Source organism: Tympanuchus pallidicinctus, unplaced genomic scaffold (genome assembly GCF_026119805.1).
Source record: "Tympanuchus pallidicinctus isolate F22 unplaced genomic scaffold, pur_lepc_1.0 scaffold1, whole genome shotgun sequence".
Classification (NCBI taxonomy): domain Eukaryota; kingdom Metazoa; phylum Chordata; class Aves; order Galliformes; family Phasianidae; genus Tympanuchus; species Tympanuchus pallidicinctus.
Window position 1 is genome coordinate 47,871,156 of NW_026294618.1, and position 19,535 is coordinate 47,890,690.

Here is a 19,535-nt window from a genome sequence, read left to right on the forward strand (position 1 = left end):
TACCTTTCAGGATAAAATGTCCAGTACACAGCTAGAGAAAACCATAACATGCTGGGAAACAGTTGGCTGACAGGTTGCCTTCAAAGAGTTATAGTAATTGGAACTGCATCAGGTTTGTGGCTTTTCAGTAGTGGGATTCCACAGAGCCCTGTTTTAGTGCCAGTTCTCTTCAATATTTTTATCAGTGATCTGGGTTTAGGACTTAAATGCATACTAAGCAAGATTGCAGAGATGTTACCTCCCTCAGAGGTACAGAGGCCCCATGGAGAAATCTTAGCAAATTAGAGGATGGGGCAATCACAAATAAAGAAAAGCCTTCATTTGCTGTTCCCTGAAATAACTACTGTGACGTATTTTGTCCAGGGTTCAAAAAAATCTCTTATTTACTCTGCCACTTTTGCTGAATTGAATTTTGAGTTTATTTGGTCATTTTCTTTGGGGAATGGAAGTAAAGTTTGTCCACTTGACTTTACAAGTCTGATTTGACTCTTGCATTAACTACTTTGTACATCAATTTCATTGATGTCACTGAGTGGTTGTCATACTGATCTGTGTTCCCTCTTCTTTCCTAAATCCTGTGAGGAAAATATGGGAAAACAATGTTTTCAGAGAAATCAGGATATATAGTTCTCTCTCATTTTTAAAGTGTCAAAGCACCATACCACATATTCAGTATTTGAATGGATTTTCTTTTTAGAACCAGTGTCCAAAGAGAGAGGTCAGAAAAGATCACTCCTCTATGAGCGCTGATTGGAAGACACCGCTCAGCCCTCACTGCTATCTTCATAACAGCAGGAAAACACTGGTGAGGGAAGAGCTGTGCTGCAATGTTATGCTATACTAGAGGTTTCATTTGTCATAGAAGTGTCATAGGTGGGAAGACTGAGGTGACCTTAAAAGGTCCTGACTGTTGTGCTTTTTTTTTTTTTTTTTTGACCATTTGTCATATTTTGTAAGAGGCTTTAGAATCCTAATCCTGTCCTCTGGTGCATGTTCTCTGCTGTGCATCTAGTATGAGCTCTTTCATCCAAACCACCAGTGCAAGCATTAAGTTGTTGAAGGCAGGCCCCTAGGGAATCCATTGGCTGTACCATCTAATTCATGCTTTCTTAAAAGAATCAAGTGAGGCAATGTCATAAACCACACTGAAATCTAGTTATTTCAAAACTATTGCTTCTCCTCTATGAAAACCATAATTTGCGTCATAGGAAGGGAGCAGATCACCTTATCTTGTTCTTGACTGCTATTTATCGCGTTGTTATTTTCTAGGGTTTACACACTGATTATTCCCTTCTTTTTTTTTTTTTTTTTTCCTGAAGAAAAGCTTTTTCTCTTCTTCCTTCTTGCCCTTTCAATTTGATTTTTTTTTTTTTTTAGCACCACATTTGCCTTACTTTATGGACTATCTCTCCATTTTTCTGTGATATCACAATGACAACAAATGCTTCTGAGATTGCTCAGATACTATTTCACACAACAGAGATTCATTAGGCACAACTGATGTGAAAAAGTTAATTTATCAAACTGTCTTCTGCATCTGATGTCTTACTCCTTTTTCACTTGTGCTAATTATATTAATTGCTTGATATAAGATGGCATTTTTTCTTTCTAGGTAACACTGAATCACAAGTTGCTATTTTCAGCAGGGCAGGAAATATTCACCTATCCATCTCAATCTGCTTGTTTTCTCTTGCTAGTGATATCTCATTTTGGACCTTGATCTTTGCATGTTTTTTTTTATCTGTAAAGGCTCTTGTTTCAAACACACTTAAATCAATTCCACCTGACTCACAGTTTCTACGTAATTTGATGCAAAGATCACAGGAGGATCAATCATTTTAGCCACCTACCTTCACTGAGTTTATTCTGTCCCTCATGATGAATTGTTTCCTCTTTAAAGAACATTTGACTTACTACGTCTTAACTATTAGTTCTCTGAATTTCTTAAACTTTGCTTCATTTAAGTCTGTTGTCCTTAATTGGCTGGACGGTTCTGCTTATCTATCATTTTGTATATGCTTCCACCCAACCTCAATTTCAGAAGCAAGGTAATATCCAATGCTATTTTTTCCTTATGCATCTCTCTTCTAGAAGCTGTACTTATCCATGGTCAAGTGAATTAGTTCACCATGTTTTTTGCAGTGATTATATCATTTTAAGATGTTCTTCTCCTGGTTATTCACTGTATTTATTCTATTAGATTTTGGACATCAAAACTCACTTCTCATAGCTTCATCATGAATAAATATATTAGGAAGGGATCTATTTAGGGAGTATTAACCTTACGAGGTATTTGTTCTTTGTTGCAGATATGAAGCCTTTTCTTTTTGCCTACTTTTGAGAGGAGCGTGCATTGGTATTTCTATGCTCTTTACAGACATTAATATTAAAACATTTTTAAAAGAATCATTTGAGTTGGAAGGAACCTTTAAAGGTCATCTAGTCCAACTCCTCTGCAATGAAAAGGGACACCTACAGCTAGATCAGGTTGCTCAGAGCCTGGTCCAGCCTGACCTTGAGTGTCTCCAAGGACAGATATCCACCACATCTCTGGGCAACCTTTTCCAGTGCTTCCCTTTTATTTTTTTTTTTCTACAACGAATATTTTTTTCTTACACCCAATTCAAATTGCCCCTTTTTTTTTTTTTTTTTTTAATTTGAAACCACGTTCCCTTGTCCTGTTACAACAGATTCTGATAGAAAATGTGTCCCTTAAATGCAAGGTGAAGTTTTCATGAAGAAACTCAACCAAGTCTATGAGAAACCTGATTACTCTTGTGAGAACTGCCTTGAATTTGTGAAACACAATTCAGTGATTCAGTGTCCTTCTAAAATACCTAGGTTTACAAGTATAGAAAACTGAAACACAGATTTTTTTAAGAAATAATCAGAATCATGACCGTGTTTTTATAATGTTAGTCTTATTTTGTATAACAGGTATGAGACTGTATAGCTAGTCTTATTTTGTTACTGTAGGAATGGAATGTTTCTGCACTAGGTATTGAAAAAGGGGGAATTGATCTGAAGAAATAGAGCACAGTGTATTGGTATTTTTGTAACTTGTCCTTAAAAATAGCTGATATGAAAAAAGCAGAAATACCATGATGTTAGTAACACACTTTACAAATTTAGTTGGTGAATCGTGATTAATTCTTGCTTGCAAAACTGCAATAGTTTTTAAATATTGCAAGTAGTCTAGGTATAGTGTTATGGACTAAAAAGCATATTGTATGGCTATTCTGTTTGGATAACAGACCCTCAGCAAAAGGAAAACAGACTTTGCAAACATCGGAACAGGCAGGGCCTCCACACAGGGCTGGAATGCCTTGCTCTTTGGTTAGGTTGGTATGCAACAGGCAGGCAAGAAGATACTCCCTTCTGCCCTCCTTCCAAGCTTATCTCTATGCAAGGATGAGCAAATGTCCAGAAATGATGACTGAGTGTTGAATGAGCAAATGCGAGAAGTTAACTAATTAGCGATATATGCTTAGCTTGCAAAAATTCATGTTTATCCACTACCCGTATGTTTAGTTGAGTATCAGGAAGATTGTGAACCTGAAGTACTCAGCCAGTAAGGAACTGGGCAGAAAGAGATAAGAGTTGAGTAACAGAGCATGAAAGATGTAATGCTGTTTTTGTTCGCCTTTGCAATTGCAAATAAAATCTGCTTTGTCAGAGATACTGTCCTGACAAATTATTTGGGTATTGTCACCGTTACTACTTGAGCGTTCATGATGCAGATAATGCTTTTTGAACGTACCATCATTTATTTTTTCTGTTTACTTAATAAAAGGCCAAGGAATACTTTTGTGTCCCTCATAGTGTGGCTCTTCATATCTAACCTTGTTTCCTTCTGAAACTAAGTTATGTTTAGTGTACGTACGTGGTCTACTTTCATGCATGTGCCATCCTCTATACTATGCCTGTCTGCTACCTGTAAGAGTATTAGCTAGCATTGGGCAAAATGATGCTGGGGCATTGAAGTAGTTAAATAAAACAAATACTTGTGGGCTTGGGAAACTACTTCCTTCCTCAGGACTCTTTTTGCAAATGCAGTTCCAAGAAAACCTCCCATTAAGTTGCTGTTAGATCTGCAGTGACATTCTCAGGAAATCTGCTTTACTTGTTACTACTGAAATTTTTTAAGTTCAGATTTTCCAAACATTTTACCCAATGCGTAATTGGAACACGATGATTATTCCACCAGACTGAAAAATTTAATAAGTTATTTTAAAAAATATATATTCAACAGTATCACCGTGCATTTCATCACAACACAAATAAAAATATTTGAAGAACAATGTGTGTTTAGAGCAACAGTTGAATACCAGTAGAAAACTGAATTCTAGCAACTTTTTCCTTGGCTTTGTTTTAAACAAAAATGGATAGTTCTCTAAAAGAGAACAGGCTGTGGTATTTATGCAGGGCAATTAAACAAAAATGACCTTTTAGATTTTGCATTTCTATTTCTTACATAAGTGATTCAACTCTGAGAATTTGGCTTTTAAAAAGTTTGTGTAGAATTAAATGAACAGGTGCTACTTTTAACAGTCTTATTTAATATTTCATGTTATATATTACTTAGTACTTTATTTTTATTTTTTTTTAGCTTCAACAAGTTTGTTTTTGATGCGTTATGACTGAGAATATTTTTTTTAAACTGCAATGGAGCCTGGGATGTACAGAACAGTACTATGAACTGCCTGGCGCAGCATGCTGTTCTCAGCAGTTGTGTTGATTCTGTGGAACTATGTCCAAAGGTTAACAAGGAGTGTAAGTCCTGAGTAAGAACATATCTCTGAGTATCTGTATATATTGTGCTGTGCTGTCCCTGTGCTTGAAGAAGAGAGCTCTCATTGACACATTCTCTCTTGTCCATGACACAATCTTAATTTCTCATCTGTTTATGCCTGAGAGTTTTATGAATTATGATTGCTTATTGATAAGTGTTAAAGCTATGTGACAAATGTGAGCCAGTCTACAGGTTTGGTTATACCTCCAAGGCAGTTCCACTTTCCCATTCTGCCTCATTTTCCTCTCTTTCACTCTTCGTTTTGCAGTCTTGACCTCTCTGTTGAGCTGGCTTTGAGCTTCCTCTGATCTTGCTCCAAGCCAATGCAAACTTGCTCAAATAGTAGAAAATCAATCTAGTTGAACAGGGGAAAAAAAAGTTCCTTCTGTGTTTAGACATTAGTTACTGCTTGTGTTGTAGAGGTAGAATTGTGGAGGTAAGAAAGATGACATTCAGAATGTATGTTTGCATACATACATGAATTTCTTTTTTGATCACAGCAAATATTAAATGGGCTCATCTGCATCATGTAACCTCCACGACTTGAACTGATTCAGATGTATAGAAAACTTACTTAAGGGTAAGTGCATCAGCTGAGTGGCAGTAAAATGCAACAAACACAGACATGGATAAGACTTTTGTCTAGCTCCATTTATTTGAATAATAACTCTCTGGTAAGTGCAGCGCTTGAACTTTGGTCAGATTACCTCCATTGAAAAGTGTATTTGGATTTGTAGACTTTGGTCAGCAGAAAAATCAATGGATACATTCCAGTCTAATTCAGCTAACAGCCTTGTGCTTCAACTTAGATGCCCCTACTGCTTAGACAGATAAAAATTTGTCACTGAAGACATTAGCCTCTTTCTATTGATTAGAGAGGGAACTTTGACCTTTAAATCTGGAGAACCAAAGGAAGTGCAAATAAGGTGCCTAAGGCTGGGTGATTGGATCCTGCTCATTGAGCATATGAATAAAAAAAAAAGTTTTTTTTTTTTTTTTTTTTAAAAGGCCAAGTCTGGAAGGCTCCTCTGGGGATCACTTAGTTCAAATTACTGCTCAAGGCAGGGTTTCCTAAAGCAGGTTAGATTTTGAATTTTTCTAAGAATGGTAATAAACTTTTCTGCTTAACCTGCTCCATTGTGTTTAGCATTGATTTTTCACTTTTCTTGTGTTCAAATGTACTTTCTTGTACTTTTGTGTGTGCTCGTTGTCTCTTGTCCTTGGCAACACAGAGTCTGGCTGTGTTTTCTTTACTCTCTGCCATCAGGTACTTATACACTTATGTTGTGGTTTTATCTCTAGATCTGTGTCTGTGGCAGGAAAACAGCCAGCCCACAAGTTCATCAGCCCAAAAAGGGGGGAAAGGGAGCAAAAGGGGAAGGAAAAGAAAACCCACAAAAAAATTGTAGCAATGCTCTAGGGAGGAAAACAAATGCAGTTCACTAATTATAATAGTGAAAACGCAAATTAATTGGGATTGATACTAATATATCAAATAAATCTGATATTTTCTGAAAACTGAAGTTCTTACTCTGATCTGCCAGGGAGCAAAGAGCTAGTCCAGTGCCTTCCAGTTAGTTTTATCTTTCTCTCCAGAAGACGGAAATGAAAAAGCAGTCTTCTCTTTCGAGCCTGTAGCTGCAGCATTAACTCTTTATTTCCTGGTTCACTGCATATTGTTATGATGTGGAATACCAATAACAAACAGCAAGACCTAATTCATAAGTTCCTCAGTGCCTTCTCTTCTCCAGGCTGGACAACACCAGCTCCACTCTTCTGTGTTGGAAAGTTGTCATTGAAGCACTCCAGAAAACTTCTGTATTGCTTGTGCTGTAAAGTCCCTCCAGCTGATACTGGGGTTGTTCTAGTACCCCATGAGGACAAAGGCTTATGACTTTGTCTGGTTTTCTGAAGAAGTCTTAACCTCCTACTTTCTCCAGGTAATTTGTATCACAACATCAATAACTTTGTTTAGATAACAATATTAATGCAGATAATTCTTTTGTAGTATGGAAACATTTTACGCGTTTTTAGAAAAACAATCATTCTAATCATCTAGATATTAATAAAGAAAAATTGAATAATGGTATAAGGGGTAGTACAAGCAGGTAAGAGGCCCTGAATAAGCTGTCTAATTTGAGTGTAATTTTTTTTTTTTTACTGTATGTTATTATAATATAATCTTAGGATATCCTAGCTACATTGTTGATATTAATATTTTAAAAGAAAACTTTCCAGGGCAAGGAACATTCCTTCCTTTGTGTTTTGTATGATAAGTAGATTGTTGCTGTGAAGTATGAATAACTGCTTAGTGGCCTCAGCAAAAATTACTGAATTTGTAGAATAACTTTGTGTAAACTCTACGTGTCCTTCAATTTTTTTCTCACTTAAATATTCTATGTATGCAAGATACTCTACAGAGGTCAATGCAAACGCATATGCAGTGCTTAAATAGTGACACAATAGAAGATAAAGGCAAGGAACTAGGGTAAGAACAGTAAATTTAATGGAAAAAGGTAAGCTATATGACACAGGACACTAGAACTAGGACGATCAAATACTATACTAGGAACATAAGATGATTTGATAGGTGAGATGTGGTTAATGAGGCTAGACTTTATAATTGCAAAACTAAAATACTAGGACAGCGCAATGGGTAAGGAACTAGGGCAACACTGATTGAGATGTCTTAGTGGAAAGGCTTATAATTCTTCACTGTGGCACTAATAATCCTTGATAGATATTGCATCAGGATTCATTGAGATTAGAAAACTTTCTCTTTAGTTACTTGGTTTGTGTGGCTTTTATTTCACTCTCTGGAACAGTGGTACTCTGTCAAACCAGGAGCACAAGTGAAGACAAGTTGGTGCAGGCAGGGCAGCTCAGCTGCAGCCAGTAAGGTAGGTTTGGAGCTCCCTGGCAGTGTAGTGAAGTGCCCCAAAGCTTTTCAGTGCTGTTGGCTTCCTCAGAGCATATGATTCAGAGCCACCCAGCAGAAATGAGCTGGGTTAGCACAATGATGGTATGTGCTGATGAATTTTTTTCTATATCAATATTCAAAACAAGCCTCTCTGAGGACAGATCATGAAGGTGGATATTATTGCAAATGAAATTGTATGAGTGACATCCTATTGCTGCAAAAGGCAATGCTAAATAACTATCTTCTTATCTCTAACAACAATGAAGAGCATATGTTACTGTGCAATTAACAACTTGGTTCTGAAAAACCACAGGTGAGATTGCTGAGGTTTTTCATACAACTCAAGGAAAACAATTTTCTTAGATTTATAAAATTTTGTGGGATTAAAGCCCAACAGTTTATTGTGTGTTAAATTGGTAGAACAGAGCATTCAGTTTTATACTTATGCATTAATCTCCATTGCAGAAGTATAGGAGAACTGTGTGCCTGGAAAAGCAAAAGCTTTGTAAATACTGTGGTACCATGCATTGATGTGAAAAGCCTCATGTGAGTTGATTAGGGATCTAGTTAAACACAGAGGGATCTATTTTGGTGTACGTGAATATCAAAAATATTGAAAGTATAGCTTGGAAAAAAAGCCTGAAGTTAAGACAGCATTTTCCAACCACCTAAGCTGGCTGCAAAAATGAATTCTTAAGACTTTGTTTCCAAAAACACTGAGCATACTATTACGATGGACTCTTGCTTTATCTTGGCTCTTTGATCTTTTGTGTTTTTCCAACATCAGAACATGACAGAAATAAAATGGAAATTTAAAGTTGAAGGTAGAAGAATAGAATAGAACTTCAAACCAAATCTCTTAGTTTTGGGTAATGACATAAATCTGGTGTTTTTCATGCTGTCAGTCTTCAATTCCCTTTCCTATGCTGTATCATTCTAATTATAAAATTACAGAAGATTTTTAAAGAAATTGTGAGTTCTGGGGCTGGGACACATTTTGTTACACAGTGATGAAAATGGAGATCTGAAGAAGTGGATCACAAAAGGAAGCGCTGCTTCTGGTAGAAATTAAAAAGAGATATTATTAGACATGAGGAATTTCAGTAGGAAATGATAAAAACCAACATAATGATTCATGTTATTCTATGCTTATTTGGAAATAAATGGTAGTGATTATGCAAGTCCTTTATTTCTGTTTTGATAATATTTTTTGATGAAAGTATAGGGAATTATGTAATTTAGAAACAGTGCTCGGTTGTGATTTAGATATGGTGTCACGTCCCTCCATGCTGCCTGGTCTGGGAATTGTCAGTCAATTTAGGTCTTGGTGAGCATGAAGCACAAGAACATTCCAGTATGTAATTTTGTAATACAGACAGTGTTTCACAGCAGTCTCTCAAACTTAGTCTCATGCCCAGAGCAGATGGACATGAATGTGGCCAGCTCATTTGTCTTGGCACTGCTGACCAGTTAACAAGTTTTAGCCACACGTTTGTCCATCACCAATTAGGGATACTCATAAAGTCATCAGATTCTAGTTCACTAGGAGCATGTATTGTAGAAGGTTAAAGTCTGAGCAGCACAGTTTGCCTCTGGTTGTTTGAGCACTGTACCATTCTTGAATTTTAGAGACTGTGGCTGTGTGTAGAAAGGCAGAGGGTGCATGTTAATATAGTTATAAATAATATAGATACCTCTCAGATACCTCATGTACATGGAGTAAGGGCTGAACATTTCTTAAATGCAGGAAATGGATGCGTTTTTTCTGTGCTTTCTCTGGCAAATAATAATTTCTCTGTCTGATTTCTAATCTAGGCCTCACACAATGATGGGAAAGGTTTGTTGTGGTAACTATACAGGGCAAAATGTTCTAATGTAGATTCAGCTTTATCAACAAAGAGAGGTTGCTTGTACCAATTCCCCAAAGGAAACAACAGTTGGAACTTACCTCCTATCTGTGCTTTTGTTTCTAGAATTAAACTTAAATTTTTATGAATCTATTTATTTATTTTGCATAGAAATGAGCACAGAATAACACAGCTTTAATTAATAATCTATACTGACATTATAGTTTTGCCTTAGAGGGAAGTACCTCTTTACCCTCCCACCTTCACTTCAGCTGAATTTTGTACAATGGTAAAGACAGCTTCCACCGTGTTCTTGATTTATTTATTTATTCATTCATTTATTTTGTGATGTGTTGACTTTTCTCATTTTAGCTTTCAGGGAAGAGAAAAGACATTAGGTCTATATAGGAACAAGAACAGGAAGAAGTCACCACTGCCTTATTCTATTCTACCAGTTCTAACATTTTCTTTTTTTTTTCTGATGCTTTTGTTAGCTATGGTCAGGAGGAGGAACAAGATTATTTCAATGTCTGTGGAGCAGGAGAGCTGAGAGCTGACATACTTAGGGACAGAAATATTTCAGAACGACAACAAAAAAGAGGCTTAAAGGTACTTACTTTAGCCTCGCTAACTTTTCAATAAGTAACTGTTTGGCCTTTTGTTATGGAATTTCTATTACCCTAGCATATAGCTATTGCCTTCAAATGAATTGTTTATTTATCTTTCAAATAATGTTTACTATATCACTTCTAGGATCTTACAGTAAGGGCATAGCTAGAGAAAGTAGGACTCCATCTAGAAAAATCAGGACAGTGTGTTTGCATGTCCTTTAAGATCAAGCGGATTAATCTCTTGAATTTGCTCTTACCCTCTATGTAAATATGTAAAAACAGGCTGGATTATTAGGTTTACCTTGTGCAGTCATTCTGGTGACACTGACCTATGCATCAGCCTCCTAGAGTACTATAAAAGATAAGATTAGTAAGGAAATAAAGTTTGAGGGTCAGAGCTTTGGTAAACAGCTGAAGTTGAAGAAAGTTAATACAGACACATCAAATAGCTGTTTAAGTTTCAGACCTTGGATTTGTAACACAAGTAGACGCAGAGGAAGAAACAAGTAAGGCAACGTGCCCCTAATTTGGAAATCATAGTGAATGAGAGGTTTCATGAGACTTCTCCCAAACTTTCTAACTACTGCTATATTGAGAACATGGCATGTCCTTAAGACAGAATTCTGCCTGTGGGCTTTTTGTCACACTGATGCTACTTTTACCTCATGTTTTACTTTTACCTGGCTTGGGCAGGGTGCTTGCTCACATTTACAGCCTTTTCTGAGAGATTACACTAAAATCACTGCATGCTTACTCGCTCCCTAGGGGAGAAAGCAGGTGGGCTTGCAGGCCTTTGCCCATGCAGAACCTCTTGCAGTAACAGGTGACACAGGGCTAATGCCTGTGATTGCCCATTCTGCAACAGCAAGAAGAGATGTAGTTGCAGCTCTGGAAGTGAGAGGAGGTATAGGATTTAGGAGAGATGAAATGCAGTTTGGTATCCTCTCCGGGCTCTACTTAGCAGTTGCTATGCTTCATTGTTCACTCTAGGATTCCTACCTTCTGCGAATTGGTTTTCTCTTGAGCATCTGAAGATTGCACTTTACCTGTTTTGTAGGTTTAACTTTAAGACTATAGTGAATATACAGATTTCTAAGGACTGCGTGGATTTTGAACTTTGAGCTTCTTTTTGAAGCTCAGAAGCGCGTGTAGAATGAACTCTTATTGCTGGCAACTATCTTCAGCAATTCCTACAGATATGAAAGGACTTGAGGATCACAGGGGGAAAAGAGGAAAGAAATTCAGTCTTTCTTTCAGAGCTGTGCATCTTTAATTCCCTTTGATCTTTTTGCTCAGTATTTGATTAAATGTTTGGATGTAGGCTGAACTACCTAATCAGAGGCAGTTCATAATAACTCTGTATTACTGCTATGTGGTTCAATTTTCCTCTGTAATCTTGCAGACCAGGATCTAAGGACTTGGAGTTGGTTTCATTCATAAATGAGAGGACATATAAGGTCAGTTTCATGCCGCTTTTAAGATTTTCAGAGGCAATTCTATAAGCACAACATATTCTGTATCTGTTTGCTGAAGCAAATTGACAGTGTAAAAATAATGTTTTGTTAATATTCACAGTGGTGGCTACAGAGGGAGAGTACTTCATACTTGTTAGCCAAGACTAATGTCGACGGAGCATTTCAGATACGTAAGTACTTTAACCACAGCCTCAGACCCAGGTAGCCTTGATCTGAACAGCTCTCTAATGTCAGGATTTTTTTAATCCTGCTGTGACTTTCACAATGATTTTCTTTTTCATAATGAGTCAGACACTCATTCTAAAGATAGTTCCAGATGTAACTTCCTATCTTGCAGCTACTTCTCTAGATTTAAAATCTATTTCTGATAACTGAGATTTAGGCTACACTTGTGCTGCTGAATTAAACAATGGTAAAACATTCACAGACAGAAAGTTCCCTGGCACCGTTTTTTTGCCCATGATAGCATTTTCTGAATCATTGTCCAGGTACAGTGAGGGGCTTAGAACAAGCCAGGGACTATGCTTGTTGTGGCAGTTTGGATGACCTTTGTTTTGGAGGCTAAGCGAACTTAATTGTGGAGACATGGCTGTGTTGTACCAGCTGTTCTTAGGGATAGAAAATGTGTCCTGGTGTGTTTCCTTTACTAGTATGGATATAGCCTTCAGGTTTTTGTCTTTGGTCTTGTTAGGAAATGTTTTCCTTCAGATATGAGGCAAAAAGATAAATCAGTTATCTATTCATTTATGACTTGGAACTAAGTAGAAGCCAGTGATCTCACGGAATTTTCAACATAAAAACAGGAAGAGCTGGTGTATCTAACATTATCCTTTGTCTGGATAGTATTTGAAAGGTGAACCACTTTTCTCAAATCACAGTAATGTTGCTGTTTGGCTTTCTGCATTTAAGGGTGATTTGCCATATTACAAGCACGACATGCCAACAAAATTTACTTCATTCTCTTTTGGTCAGTTTTGTGCTAATTATTTGTTGTCTTCTTTGAAAATTTAATTCCAAAATGAAGATAATTTTTCTGATTGCTCTCCTGAGAAAACTTTCTTAATGCCCAATACCTACTGATGTTAAGCTAGAGTTGAAAGTCATTTATTCTTCTCATAAAAAAGAAAATACTGATGAGATATTTGTATTTGCACCTCTAAGGTATCACAGGGACAAGCAGAAAATCATACCATATGAAGTGCTAAATTGAAATTATCAAATTTAAATTCACCTTTCCTTTTTAACTAAAAATTGTGGTTATTTTTATACTTTGTAGAGCTATATTCGTCTCACTGGTGTGAGGGAAGCACAGGCCCATGTCCTGAGAGGCACTGGAGGAGTTTGTCCTTACTGCTTGAAAATAGTGAAGGACACTCCAGGGATGGTGCTTTGGCCTCATGGTGCTCATTCCATGGTGGAAGGAAAGCTGTGGCAAGCTGATGTGTATCCAAGGTGCAGTTCCTATCTAGAGGAATCTCTTATGATCAGATTACAGGGTGTCTTTATCTTCATCTGCAACACTCAGTCTGAAACTTTAGGGCATATATACTAGTGAGTGGAAGGGAAAAATGGCATGTAATTACCAGAAAAGCTTTGGGTCACATAGCCCATTGCTTTATCAGTGTGATTATAGCTCTTGAACATCAGTCTTGATCAGACTGACTGGCTCAAATAATAAGGCTTCTACCCTTTCTATCTGGGGTGTTTTCCATTGTCAGAAGAATTTTCTTGGTAACTTCCATTTGATATGTATTTAGACTTTTTTTAATATTAGCCTAATTTTTTAAAACTCTTTTTATCCCACACCCTTCAAAGGAGAGGCATCAGTCTCATCTTAAAACCAGTCACATCTTAAATGTGGACTCAGTAGAAGATCTGAATTTCACATTTTGTTTCATCACATAGCTTGATATATCATACGTAGCTATTCATCATCTTGTAATCTTTTCCAGTTCCCTATTATGTACCGTTAAAAGGTAGATCACGTGGGGTGTTGGACCAGTTGAAACAAGCCTAGTGATATTTTAATTCAGCTTTATTTATGGGGGAACTAAACACATCGGTTTAAATCATGAAGTTAATGGGAGTAGTTACAGTTTTCAAATTGGGATTGCACACACTGACATTTTCTTTCTTCTTCAAAGCACCCGCTTCTGAATGGCAAAGATAATAATAGGTTAATCCCTTTTCAACTGGCAAGATAAACAGGATATTATCAGAGAAATGATCAATTTAATCAAATATGTGAGTTTGTAGTGGAAATACAGAGATATACACTACAGTTTAACCGACAGCCTGCATTGGTATCAAGGCAGCACTGTATTGAGCAGCACCAATCCCATTGCAGAGCTTAGAGCTTCAGTTTGATCAGTGATCTGGTGACTGAGAATGGGGCAGGAACAATTAAAGCTCTTGACACTTATTATAATATTATATAATACTCTTCATTGTATTTGAGAAGTTGTAGTTGTCAGGTGAGAACCTGGGTAACTTGAAAAAGGGTCATGTCACTCCCATTTATAAGAAAGGGAGAAAGGGGGACCTGGGGAACTACAGGCCACTGAGTCTCACCTATGTGCCTGGGAAGATCCTGGAGCAGATCCTCCTGGATGACGTGCTTGATCACATGAGGAATGAGCGTGTGATCTGAGACAGCCAGCTTCACCAGGGGAAGATCATGCTTAACCAATCTGGTGGCCTTCTATGATGGAGTGATAGCATTGGTGGACAAAGGGAAGGTGACTGATGTCATTTACCTGGACTTGTGCAAGGCCTTTTACATTATCCCCCGCCACATCCCTATCTCCAAATTGGAGAGATGTGGATTTGATGGGTGGATCACCTGATAAATAAGGAATTGATTGAAAGGCTGCAGACAAAGGGTGGTTCCATGGTTCTATGCCCAGGTGGAGGCAGGTAATGAGCAGCGTCCCCAGGGGACTGTCTTGGAACTGGTGATCTTGAGCATCTTTATCAATGACATCAGTAATGGAATTGAGTGCACCCTCAGCAAGTTTGGTGATGACACCAAGCTGAAAGGTGCAGTTGACACAATGGAAGGAAGAGATGCTATTCAGAGGGATCTCAACAGACTTAAAAGGTGGGTCTGGGTGAATCTAAAGAGGTTCAACATAGCTAAGTACAAAGTTTTGCACTTGGGCCAGAGGAATCCCAGGTGTATATACAGACTGGAAGGAGAAATCCTTGAGAGTTGCCCTGCAGAGAAGGACCTGGGGGGTCCTGGTGGATGAAAAACTTAACATGAGTCTGCAACGTGCTTTTGCAGCTCAGAAAGCAAATGGTATCCTGGGCTCTGTCAGAAGAGGGGTGGCTAGCAGGGACAGGGAGGTGATTGTACCTCTCTACTCTGCCCTTGTGACGCCCTATCTGGAGCACTGCATCCGAGGTCTGGGGCCCCCAGTACAAGAAAGAGAGCTGTTGGAGTGGGTCTAGAGGAAAGCCATGAAGATGATCGGGGTTGGAGCACCTCATCTATGGAGACAGGCTGAGGGAGCTGGGCTTATTTAGCCTGGAGCAAAGAAGGTTGTGGGGTGACTTCATTGCAGCCTTTCAGTACCTAAAGGGAGCCTAGTAACAGGAGGGAGCTTTTTACAAGGATGGATAACGGCAGGGCAAGGGGAAATGGTTTTAAGTTGAAGGAGGGAAGGTTTAGGTTGAATATTATGGGGGAAGTTCTTTACAGAGAGAGTGGTGAGGTACTGGAACAGGCTGCCCAGAGAGCTTGTGGATGTCCTGTCCCTGCAGGTGTTCAAGGCCAGGTTGCATGGGACCCTGGGCAGCCTGGTCTAGTATTAGATATGGAGATTGGTGGCCCTGCATGTGGCAGTGGGGTTGAAGCTTCATGATCCTTGAAGTTCCTTCCAATCCAAGCCATTCTATTATAATGAGAAATAGTAAGGATATCTAAGGGTTATACTGAGTTTGCTCAATCTATCTGATAGTACTTGCAGCCTCCCTGTGCAAGTTTATGGGGTTGCTCCATGTTGAACCATGTGTTGATAAAAAAAAAATATGACACTGAGCTAAGGATGTGTGTGTGTGTGTGTGTGTGTGTGTATGCGTGCATATATTAAAATCTAATGGATGTTATAAAGCATTCTTGTATGAAATATTAAATTCACAATAAGAAAAAGTGCTAGTGGATGCCAAGTCTCTGAGTTTTGGCATATGTGGTGTGCTCATCTCTTTCTCTTTTTTGTATATTCACATATGTAGTTCACATGCTTAGAAATGATTGATTTGCCACTTAGATGTGGTTGTGATTTCAGCGTTAGTTATCTTTCTGTTTTTCTTCTGTGTCTTGAAAATGTTTACTAGATTTATTTATTTATTTAAATCGGAGAGTGGCTTTTGCACTCAAGTTGTGCCAAGGTAAAAAGCTAACCCAAACCAGACCCATTGCTTCCATCTCCAGAATGAGTGTGTGATGTTACTGTTGTACCTCAGTTCCTCACTCCCTATATTTTCAACTAGTTTTCAAGAACTTTCCTCAGTTCCAAAACCCTGTGATTTTTGTCCAATGTCCTACTTAATGCAGATCCTTTACCATTTAGCAGTAGAGAAAAATCAGTATGGAAAGGGTCTTGGAAACAGCTATGTGAATGTTTTCCCTAATTAATCTCATGCTTCTTGTGAGTGAAGCTGTGTTAACTTTCCTAAAAGAAGTGGAGCAGAACCTACTGAAAACTCCTGAGAAAGGATGCCTGCCAGGGGTGCCATTGCCTGACCAACCTTTTCAGGACTCTGAAAGGCTCTTTGTCCTTTCTGTATTTGCCCTCCCACTATTTTTAAATATTGCCTCACTCAGTTTCTCCATGTGCTGACCCCTGTGCTAAACTGGCTTAGGTAATTCCTGCACTATAAGAAGCTGTATGAAAGAGACTTCTCCTTTTTGCACTAGGTTCTGCTACCTGTATAAGATCCCTGCACAACCCAGGTGTCTAACAGTGTGAGGCTGACAGCTCCAAATTGTATGGGTAGTGATTAATACATCTCTTTCCCCAGCGTTGCTTCTGATTGAGCTGTCTCCCAGTGCAGAAGCTCTTAGTAGGTTATAGATCAAGGTTAGATGTTTGGGAAAGTGTCCAAGCTGAGGCATGCAACACTGACTTCAGTGCAAGATGCACATACTGTTTTCAAGAAAGCTTCCCAAAGCATTTTGTGAGCCATACTTTGCCTGTGAAGGGTGTCTCTGGACTCCCCTCACCTTATTTTATGAAGTCACGTGCTGATGGTTTGTCCTAGATCATGCCACTGTGTGAAAAGAGAGAGCAATTGGCTCATCCTTTCATCTTTTCTTTTGTTTGTTTTCTTTTCCTACTCTTCTCTTCAGTGACATAAATTGATAGTCTCTTGCAAAAAGGTAATAGCATCAGGTAGCTGTAGTATCATTTGATGTTCCAAAAGCCTTTGATTATCTGGCAGCAGTTTAAAGTGCAGCTCTACACTGAAAAAATGATCTTAAAAATGGCACTGTGGGGTTCTGTGCCTGTCATCCCTAAATCATTTTCATATCAAATGCCTTCAGTGTGCAGTGAAAAAGGTGCTTATTTTTTTTTTCTTGCCTGTAAGCCCCTGTGAACTCAGCCTGGACTTGAAGTTCACACTGGGTTCTTTTCTTCTCCCATGTAACTGTCAGCATCTGAGCGCACCATAGGCCAAATTAAGCCTTCAGCTACACCACAGTAAGTCTATGGTGTTTGAACTTGTCCTATACTGCTGTTTGTGAAGCCCTGTCTTTTCTGCAGTTTTGCTCTGGTGGCTGGAACATATTACTTTGTTCTGTTGATGCATGTAAATAAGAAATATAATTTATTTCCGTACATTTGTCCTGATTTTGCTATGTGAACATGGGTGGAAAGCACACATTTAAATTTTTTTTTTTTGTCTCTAAAGGAGACTGCACTGCTTACAGGTCTGTGGGGAGAAAATATTTTTTAAAGAAGTATTTTTCAGATAAACTGTACTCTAAAGAGGAATAAGCCTACTTTTCATATAACATTCTTAATTAATTTGCTTTACTTTCTTTGCGTATGTCATTCTTGCTCAGCATGAGCTACTCAGTCTTGTTTTTCCTTTTATTCTTGTTCTTTTTGTGTTTTTTTTTTTTGTAGGTCTCTCTAAACTAGTCACAGAATACACATCTTATCTGATAACTATATTCTCCCATCGCTCTGCCAGTTGAAGATTGTTTGCTTTTCAAACTGTGCTATGCTTTATTTCAAATAATCATGAAATCACAGAACAGATCAAAATCATGCTTTGTACATCTACATACATCAGCATATTTTATGTGTTGCGTATGTTGTAACATCTTTCTGAAGATGTTGTTTTCATAGACCAAAGTCCCAATATTCAGCAGTAGTAAAAAACAAAACAAACAACAACAAAAAAAAAAAAACCACAAAAAACCCAGCAGATCCCAGTAATTGTATTAAAGAGAGATAGAGATAGAGAGAGATAGGGAAGGAAGTGCATGCAATTCAAAGCAGGTTTTGATGTATTGGTCAACGGTTTGACTGGTTTGCATGAAAGAGAAAAGTAGGAGTTCTTAAAAAATCAATTAATTCCAACTTTTTGAATAAAAGGTTCCAGTAATCCTTATCTTGCTGCTTTTTTTTCCAGGACAGCCAGCTAAGATGAGCTGACTAGTTCTCTATCAAATTGCCTGTACTCAAGGCATTGCTCTTTCATAGAAGAGCCAAACGAACCCTGAAGAAACCCACCACTGTGCTTGTATACAAAACTAATACAACATGCAAGCATGAAAAGAAAAAAAAGGGACAATTTCAGCAAACCATGCTTGCTTTGAATTATAGAGGTTTAGTTTTGCTTAATTCAATACAGACCCTCTTTGGTGGCCTCCAGATTGTCTGGTTTCCCAAATAGTTCTTTTGAAGATGGGTCCAGGTTCCCTTTGAGCATGTGAGATTAATTTCTGAATGTATTTAGTAGCACTCCATTCAAGTAGTTATCTGAGGAAATGCCTGTTGGTTAATATTGTCCAGTGTAAGGTGGGGAAAGCGATAGAAATTAATAGGCTTATATTAAAGACAGTGAAAACTGATGGGGTCAAAATTTGTAAAGGAGCAATTTTCCTAGACTGTGTTCTGTATTGGCTGATCAAAAACGAAAACAAAACAAAACACAACAACAACAACAACAACAACAAATACCTACAAAGCACAGAGTTTGTTACAAGGAGTGTAGAGGGGATAGTTCAGACTTCGCTCTGCAAATTTGTCTGCCACTGTTTTCTTCCTTACTTCTTCTGAATAGGTCTTTCATATCTGTAGCAATATGCAATAGCAATATATATTGCTATTAAATATATATTGCTATTAAATAGCAATAGCCCAGGCACCTGTAAGTCCAATTTCAACAGTACAAATAGAAGTGATAGAACTTCATCACGTAAATGGCTGCTGAAGGGCACTGTTAATGGAAGTGAGTTCTGTCATTCTTTGCACATTCATTGAAATTTGGCTCCCAATCACTATTCTTCCAGTGGGAAAACAACAAAAACATAATTGGAAACTGAAAAAGTCCATCCCCAGGAGATTTCATGAGATGGTATAGAGCACTAGAAAAAGGTTTATGTTCTATGCCACTTCTCTGGTAAAGACTTGCATAACTCACTTGTGGCTCCACTACTCCTGAGCAAAGCACTCATCCCAAATGCACAGCTATAAAACGTTTATAGTGCCTTGCAAAGCATGATGTGCTATAAAGTTTTTATATCCACGCGTTTGGGATGACCACATTACATCATCACACATTTTCCCCATAAAGATTTAGGCTTACTGCTGCTCTAAGCCAACTAACATTTACAGATGGTCCTTGGAATAGCTAAAAGTTCCCAGCTACATT

General features: G+C 38.0%; 1 long non-coding RNA gene across 1 annotated transcript in view; it reads left to right on the top strand.

Moving 5' to 3' along the window:
• The first annotated feature begins 11,444 nt into the window (after nucleotides 1-11,444).
• Nucleotides 11,445-19,535, top strand: part of LOC128083711 (uncharacterized) — a 44,303-nt gene continuing 36,212 nt past the window's right edge. The window contains exons 1-2 of the long non-coding RNA XR_008208163.1: nucleotides 11,445-11,627; nucleotides 11,746-11,815. This is a non-coding gene — a long non-coding RNA (uncharacterized LOC128083711). The remainder of the gene's footprint in view (nucleotides 11,628-11,745; nucleotides 11,816-19,535) is intronic.